Genomic DNA, 9,294 nt, shown 5'->3' on the forward strand with positions numbered 1-9,294 from the left:
TGACGATTGCTAAATACAATCCAGGACTTAACCACGGCCCTAAGTGCTAGGAGAATCCGGTATTGCTTGGGTTTCCCTTCAAACTCCTCATTGATCTCCACAGTAAGAACATCCTCATTTGAGACTTCCAAGAGAGTGAGGACTTACTAACTCACCTAGAAGAATCGGGTCCCTCTACAAAGGGGATGCCACCATGCAGTGAGTGATTTTTGCTGCTTGCAAAAACGTAGCACAAAGGAGTCGCTACCTCGACTGACGATAGATTACTCTTTACCGAATGCTCTGTTCACACTGACTGTGATGGTCAATATATTATTTTGTCTAGCAGGCTGTGACACCTGGATATTACTATTGCTAATGTCTACACCCCTAATGTATGCCAACAGCGCTTCTTTAAAAAAAAAATTCAGTGCACTTCATAAACGGCGTGAGGGTTATCTGTTCCTCAGTGGGGATTTTAACTGTATTCTGGATCCGGCTCTACACAAAACTGCCTCCCAGGCCCACCTCTATGAATGTCCTCATTCCAGATTCCTTGCCAAACATGTCAAAGAAACTAACCTTTTTGACACACAGCATGCTCTTAATGCCTTTTTATCGTGACTTTACCATTTACCTCACCTCTCATTCTCCAGGACCAACCTCATTTTTTGCGGTTCATCCACCTCCAAGCTGACTCCGCATTTATTCCCGACCCTTGGTCTGACCACTCTACTTTTGATCTCTTGGATGTCCTGTTCTCTTGGCCCTCGTGGTGCCTTAGCGAAACTCTCCTGAAAATACCCCATTTACAATTTAAGATTACTGAGGTTCTGAATGACAACTTCTCTCAGCGCTCAAATGGCTGTTCTCAGTTAATGTGGGAACCTCATAAATTTATTCTCTGGGGTCACGTTATCAGCTATGCCTGGCATAGGAGCAAAGAGCAGAAACAACTCTTCCGAATCATCACGGACCAGGTTCATCAGCTAGAGTCCCTTCACATATGCACCCCATCTGATGTAATCTACAATAAGATCACCTCAGCGAAGTAAGGGGGTAATTCAGACCTGATCGCTCGCTAGCAGTTATTTGCAGCGCTGCGATCAGATAGTCGTCGTTTACAGGGGAGTGTATTTTAACTGTGCAAGTGTGCAAACGCATGTGCAGCCGAGCAGTACAAAAAGATCTTTTGCAGTTTCTGAGTAGCCCCGGACTTACTCAGGCACAGCGATCACTTCAGCCTGTCCGGGACCGGAATTGATGTCAGACGACTGCCCTGCAAATGCTTGGACATGACTGCGTTTTTCCAACCACTCCCAGAAAATGGTCAGTTGACACCCAGAAACGCCTTCTTTCTGTTAATCTCCTTGCGGTCGGCTGTGCAAATGGATTCTTCGTAAAACCCATCGCACAGCAATGATCCGCTTTGTACCCAAGCGACGTACCTGCGCATTGCGGTGCATACGCATGCGCAGTTCTGACCTGATCGCAGAGCAGCTAAAAAAGCTAGCGTGCGATCAGGTCTGAATTACCCCAATCCAATTCTCTCTGAAATATTGATCCGTTAGTTAAATCAATGTTCCTACGAGAAAAACAACAAGGCAGATGCACGGATGCATACAGATGTGCACACACATCTTGCCTTAGTATGCCACACAGGGGAAGATGCCTAGTGTGAGTCAGCTAACAGGTTCCGTGCAACTCTGTTAGCATTGGCCATCTCTCACACTATGATTGACAGTGGTGGCCATTGCGGGGGCATCGAAGCGCCGTTGCGGGGGCATGGTCCGCACAACGCAGGTGTGACCGCACCATTTTAGGGACAGCCACATGACGTCACACGTGGCCGATGCGACAAAGAAAATGGTGGCACTGCGTATTCAGGGGGTCAACCTTAATTTCTGATTCTGCAATTCGATCGCTATTGATTTGCGATTGCATCACAGGTCGGAGATTAGCATGCTGGGTGGCACTGTCCTGTGCTGGGCGGCACCCAGCATGCAATAGTCAGCAGTAGAAGATTCTGCTTTTTAGCAGAATCCGCTACTGAACTTGAATTCCTTTGTGTGTACACACTGAGCGATTTTACAAATGATCACATAATGGGGGTAATTCCAAGTTGATCGCAGCAGGAAATTTTTTAGCAGTTGGGCAAAACCATGTGCACTGCAGGGGAGGCAGATATAACATGTGCAGAGAGAGTTAGATTTGGGTGGGTTATAGTGTTTCTGTGCAGGGTAAATACTGGCTGCTTTATTTTTACACTGCAATTTAGATTGCAGATTGAACTCACCACACCCAAATCTATCTTTCTCTGCACATGTTATATCTGCCTCCCCTGCAGTGCACATGGTTTTGCCCAACTGCTAACAAAGTTCCTGCTGCGATCAACTCAGAATTACCCCCAATATACGTTTGATACTACCAAATTACCTAAATTTACATGTTGATCGTTGTTTGTATGTTACACACTGCACGATATGGTTCTAGTTATTAACGCCATTGTTGAAATTGAGCTGCATGTACAGATGACAGAGGACGTCACTAACGACCACCAGGAGCGCATATCGGTAGCCATATAGTGTGTATACACTCAACGATAAAACAAATTTGTCATTACGAATGGTCTTTATCTGTAAATTTGTTTCAAATGTTGTCTAGTGTGTACCCAGTTTAACTGTATAATCTGTGAACAATGTAATAAATGATGCATCAATCGCACGGTATCCGGACTCTGGGTCGACACCACTTAAGTTAACACCCATTAGGTCGACACCCATTGGTCGAAAGTGAATAGGTCGACACTAGAAATAGGTCGACACAACCATTAGGTCAACATGAACAAGGCCGACATGCAAAAAAGTCAACCAATAGGTGTCGACCTAATGGGTGTTAACCTAGACACTGTCGACCCTGAGTCCCATACCCAATTTCACTTGCAATCCTACCAATCCCAGTTTTTTTTTTTAACATATTGTATGGTCCTGCATACACATTACACAATGGGGTCATTCCGAGTTGATCGCTAGCTGCCGTTGTTTGCAGCGCAGAGATCAGGCTAAAAATCTGCATTTCTGCGCATGCACCGCAATGCACACGCGCGACATACGGGTACAAAGGCATTTGTTGTTTTGCACAGGTTCTAGTGAAGTTTTCAGTCGCACTGACGGCCGCAAGAAGTTTGACAGGAAGGGGGCGTTTCTGGGTGTCAACTGACCGTTTCCAGGGAGCAAAAACGCAGGCGTGTCTGAAAAAACGCAGGCTTGGCTGGGCGTTTGCTGGGCGGGTGTATGACGTAAAATCCGAACACGAATAGGCTGAAGTGATCACAAGCGCTGAGTAGGTTCAGAGCTACTCTGAAACTGGGTTCAGAGCTACTCTGAAACTGCACAAACTGTTTTTGCAGAGCTTGGCTGCACATGCGTTCGTACTTCTGCTAAGCTAAAACACACTCCCCAGTGTGCGGCGGCATAGCGTTTGCACGACTGCTAAAACTAGCTAGCAAGCGTTCAACTCGGAATGACCCCCTATGTGCATTACATCATAATTTGCATTGTCCCTTCTGACGTGCAGGACATCAGATGGGATGATGCAATGATAACTATGCGCGCTCCCGTGGGGTCGGTATTGCAAGAAAAGATAGACTGTGCAGGCAAGTCAATCTTGACTATATTGTGTACAATCTAGTACATAGTATAGTCAAAATTGGCACTTAGTCAAAATCTCACGGTATCAGTGGTTCAGGGCTCCGGGGATTTCAGGGAAAATTGCAAAGTTAAAATCGGAGATAGTTAATATCTCACCATGTGTATGCACCTTAAAACAGTGATGTTATGATAACGAGTCTGGAAGGAGGATAAAAAAATAAGATTTTACTTACCGGTAAATCTATTTCTCGTAGTCCGTAGTGGATGCTGGGGACTCCGTAAGGACCATGGGGAATAGACGGGCTCCGCAGGAGACAGGGCACTTTAAGAAAGAATTTGGATACTGGTGTGCTCTGGCTCCTCCCTCTATGTCCCTCCTCCAGACCTCAGTTAGAGAAACTGTGCCCGGAAGAGCTGACAGTACAAGGAAAGGATTTTGGAATCCAGGGCAAGACTCATACCAGTCACACCAATCACACCGTATAACTTGTGATAAACTTACCCAGTTAACAGTATGAACAACAACGGAGCATCAGATCAACCCTGATGCAACCAAACATAACCCTTATTTAAGCAATAACTATATACAAGTATTGCAGAAGAAGTCCGCACTTGGGACGGGCGCCCAGCATCCACTACGGACTACGAGAAATAGATTTACCGGTAAGTAAAATCTTATTTTCTCTAACGTCCTAGTGGATGCTGGGGACTCCGTAAGGACCATGGGCAGTGGCGGATCCAGGGGGGGGGCACTCGGGCCCGTGCCCCCCTGTCATTTGTGGCGTCCCCCCCCCCCGCGGCATCGGCGCCGCACAGGGAGATGACGGGCGCCCGCTGAGATTGTGTTACCAGCGGGCGCCCGTCTCCCTGCACAGCGGTAGCCGGAGGCAGGAGCTCAGTACTGAGCTCCGGCTTCCGGCGCTGTCACTGCGCCGTGCGCTATGGGAGAGACGTCAGTCATGACGTCTCTCTCATAGTACTGAGGAGAGGACGCCAGCCAGAAGGAGGACTGCAGCGGCGCGGGAACGGGGCTCGGTAAGTATTATGTTTTTTTCTTCCTTAATGCAGCGGGGGCATCTCCTGGGGGAAACTACGGGGGGACATTACTACTGGGGGGGGCACCAACAAGGGGCATTACTACTGGGGGGGCATCAACAAGGGGCATTACTACTGAGGGGGGGCATTACTACTGGGGGCATTATAACTGGGGGCATCACTACTGGGGGGGCAGCTACTGGGGGCATTATTACTGGGGGGCACCTACAGGGGGCATTACTACTTGGGGGCTAAACTACAGGGGCATTACTACTTGGGGGCTAAACTACAGGGGGAGCCAAACTACTGGGGGCATAACTACAGGGGCCAAACTATTGGGGGCTAAACTACAGGGGCATTACTACTTGGGGGCTAAACTACAGGGGGAGCCAAACTACTGGGGGCATAACTACAGGGGCCAAACTATTGGGGGCATTACTACTGGAGGCTAAACTATAAGGGGGGCATAACTACAGGGGCTAAACTGCAATGGGGCAAACTACAGGGGGGCATTACTACTGGAGGCTAAACTATAAGGGGGGCATAACTACAGGGGCTAAACTACAATGGGGCAAACTATAGGGGGGCATTACTACTGGTGGCTAAACTACTGGGGTCATAACTGCAGGGGCATTACCACTGGGGGCATAATGACTGGGGGCATTACTACAGGCAACATTACTACTGGGGGCAATACGGGCATTGCATAAGGGACACCACTACTATGGGGTCTATATAAGGGGCACTACCAGTACAGTGGACATTGCATAATGAGCGCTACAACTGTGGGCATTGTATAAGAAGCGCCACCTCACATGCACCGAAGCCGCACGCAAATGTACTTGCCCCTTCCATGGTGCCCCCCCCTATCATTTTCTTCTGGATCCGCCCCTGACCATGGGGATTATACCAAAGCTCCCAAACGGGCGGGAGAGTGCGGATGACTCTGCAGCACCGAATGAGCAAACACAAGGTCCTCCTCAGCCAGGGTATCAAACTTGTAAAACATTGCAAAAGTGTTTGAACCTGACCAAGTAGCCGCTCGGCAAAGCTGTAATGCCGAGACCCCTCGGGCAGCCGCCCAAGAAGAGCCCACCTTCCTTGTGGAGTGGGCTTTTACTGATTTTGGAAGCGGCAATCCAGCCGCAGAATGAGCCTGCTGAATCGTGTTACAGATCCAGCGAGCAATAGTTTGCTTTGAAGCAGGAGCACCCAGCTTGTTGGGTGCATACAGGATAAACAACGACTCAGTTTTCCTGACTCTAGCCGTTCTGGCTACATAAACCTTCAAAGCCCTAACCACATCTAGTAACTCGGAATCCTCCAAGTCACGAGTAGCCACAGGCACCACAATAGGCTGGTTCATATGAAAGGATGACACCACTTTTGGCAGAAATTGTGGACGGGTCCGCAATTCTGCCCTGTCCATATGGAAAACCAGATAGGGGCTTTTATGTGACAAAGCCGCTAATTCTGACACACGCCTAGCTGAAGCCACCTTCCACGTGAGAAATTTTAACTCCACGGTTTTGAGTGGCTCAAACCAGTGTGACTTCAGGAAATTCAACACCACGTTAAGATCCCAAGGTGCCACTGGAGGCACAAAAGGAGGATGAATATGCAGCACTCCCTTTACAAACGTCTGGACTTCCGGAAGAGAAGCCAGTTCTTTTTGAAAGAAAATGGATAGGGCCGAAATCTGGACCTTAATGGAACCCAATTTTAGGCCCAAAGTCACTCCCGACTGTAGGAAGTGAAGGAAACGGCCCAGCTGGAATTCCTCTGTAGGAGCATTCCGGGCCTCACACCAAGCAACATATTTTCGCCATATACGGTGATAATGTTTAGCCGTCACGTCCTTCCTAGCCTTTATCAGCGTAGGAATAACCTCATCCGGAATGCCTTTTTCTGCTAGGATCCGGCGTTCAACCGCCATGCCGTCAAACGCAGCCGCGGTAAGTCTTGGAACAGACAGGGCCCCTGTTGCAACAGGTCGTGTCTTAGAGGCAGAGGCCATGGGTCCTCTGTGAGCATTTCTTGCAGCTCTGGATACCAAGTCCTTCTTGGCCAATCCGTAACAATGAGTATTGTTCTCACTCCTCTTTTTCTATGATTCTCAGCACCTTGGGTATGAGAGGAAGAGGAGGAAACACATAAACCGACTGGAACACCCACGGTGTCACTAGTGCGTCTACAGCTATCGCCTGAGGGTCTCTTGACCTGGCGCAATACCTCTGTAGCTTTTTGTTGAGGCGGGATGCCATCATGTCCACCTGTGGCAGTTCCCACCGACTTGCAATCTGCGCGAAGACTTCTTGATGAAGTCCCCACTCTCCCGGGTGGAGGTCGTGCCTGCTGAGGAAGTCTGCTTCCCAGTTGTCCACTCCCGGAATGAACACTGCTGACAGTGCTCTTACGTGATTCTCCGCCCAGCGAAGAATTCTGGTGGCTTCCGCCATCGCCACCCTGCTCCTTGTGCCGCTTTGGCGGTTTACATGAGCCACTGCAGTGATGTTGTCTGACTGAATCAGCACTGATTGGTCGCGAAGCAGGGTCTCCGCTTGACTTAGGGCGTTGTATATGGCCCCAGAGCCGGATTAAGGGGGGTGCCCAGGGGACACATTACCCCAGGCCCCCCTTATATTGGGGCCCCCTGTCTGCCATCAAGCACTGGACATTTACATTGATTTATTTATTTATTTATACATATATAATGTTCTGCCATTGGTGGCAGTGGCACAGAACTACCCCTCGCGCGTGGGCCAAATTTGTTTTCAAGAGATGGAGACAGCCCTGTCTTCATCTCTGCACTGGCCGGGCACACCTGCAGTCACTAAGAAATTGTATGGTTCCTGTATAGTACAGGAGCCAAAGAAGAAAAGAAGAAAGACTACACGTCTCTTCTGGGGCACTCTTTTATAGTAATTTATGTGATATTAAGGTATTTAAAAAATAACTTTTATTTGTATTCCTCTTAAAATAAGGGGCTATGAGGCAAAAATGGAACTAAAGCACACTAGAGTTGCTATCTATTTATCAAGAGGATAATCCATCCAATTTAAGTGAATTTGATTGTACAAGGTGATACAAATCAAACTGACTGGCTCCGTTCAGCAAAAATATATATATAAAAATGTGTGTGTCTCTCTGGTGTTAGAAGCGCTGTGATCCAGATTTAAATGATATAGGAAATATCATGTTCCAAAGAAATACAATATAATTGTATCAAATCACACTATCATTATTCTGGAAGGGAGAGATATTTCTCTGTATAACACAGGTGGGCTCACCTTGTTGCCTAGGTAAGAATCTGTTTCTATAGGCTAGAGTGGATATTGTGAGTGTTGCCTGAAACTTTGGCTCCAGGTCTGATTGTTTTTTGTAGGATAAAAATACCTGCAGTACCGGGTATTCTCTGGTGGTCTCCCAACCAGGTACTGACCTGGCCCACAGTGCTTGGCTTCCAAGATCAGACGAGGTTGGGCATACTCAGTGTGGTGTGACCGCAGGTAATGTATCCTGCTTTATATTGCCCGGAGCCAAGTGTTGTGTAATGGAAGTTATTCAAGAACTCTTAGAGTCCAGATATTGGTGATACAACAATGTGTATCGATGATATTGGAGAGGACAATAGGAGATACGTCCTGAGCCAAAGTTCAGTTTACTGATGAGCCTGATGTTGTCCCAGGATCCCCTTATTGCACAAAAATTATTATTTTCCAAACTAGTCACAAAAAATTATTTGTTGTATAATGTATACATTATACAACAAATAATTTTTTGTGACTAGTTTGGAAAATAATAATTTTTGTGCAATAAGGGGATCCTGGGACAACATCAGGCTCATCAGTAAACTGAACTTTGGCTCAGGACGTATCTCCTATTGTCCTCTCCAATATCATCGATACACATTGTTGTATCACCAATATCTGGACTCTAAGAGTTCTTGAATAACTTCCATTACACAACACTTGGCTCCAGGCAATATAAAGCAGGATACATTACCTGCGGTCACACCACACTGAGTATGCCCAACCTCGTCTGATCTTGGAAGCCAAGCACTGTGGGCCAGGTCAGTACCTGGTTGGGAGACCACCAGAGAATACCCGGTACTGCAGGTATTTTTATCCTACAAAAAACAATCAGACCTGGAGCCAAAGTTTCAGGCAACACTCACAATATCCACTCTAGCCTATAGAAACAGATTCTTACCTAGGCAACAAGGTGAGCCCACCTGTGTTATACAGAGAAATATCTCTCCCTTCCAGAATAATGATAGTGTGATTTGATACAATTATATTGTATTTCTTTGGAACATGATATTTCCTATATCATTTAAATCTGGATCACAGCGCTTCTAACACCAGAGAGACACACATTTTTATATATATATTTTTGCTGAACGGAGCCAGTCAGTTTGATTTGTATCACCTTGTACAATCAAATTCACTTAAATTTGATGGATTATCCTCTTGATAAATAGATAGCAACTCTAGTGTGCTTTAGTTCCATTTTTGCCTCATAGCCCCTTATTTTAAGAGGAATACAAATAAAAGTTATTTTTTAAATACCTTAATATCACATAAATTACTATAAAAGAGTGCCCCAGAAGAGACGTGTAGTCTTTCTT

At 46.8% G+C, this 9,294-nt stretch overlaps 2 pseudogenes; one reads left to right on the plus strand and one right to left on the minus strand.

Moving 5' to 3' along the window:
• Positions 1-8,057: 8,057 nt before the first annotated feature.
• LOC134953674 (5S ribosomal RNA) lies at positions 8,058-8,175 on the minus strand (annotated as a pseudogene).
• A 492-nt stretch (positions 8,176-8,667) lies between these two features.
• LOC134953686 (5S ribosomal RNA) lies at positions 8,668-8,785 on the plus strand (annotated as a pseudogene).
• The last annotated feature ends 509 nt before the right edge of the window (positions 8,786-9,294 follow it).

This window comes from Pseudophryne corroboree, chromosome 8, assembly GCF_028390025.1.
Source record: "Pseudophryne corroboree isolate aPseCor3 chromosome 8, aPseCor3.hap2, whole genome shotgun sequence".
Classification (NCBI taxonomy): Eukaryota; Metazoa; Chordata; class Amphibia; order Anura; family Myobatrachidae; genus Pseudophryne; species Pseudophryne corroboree.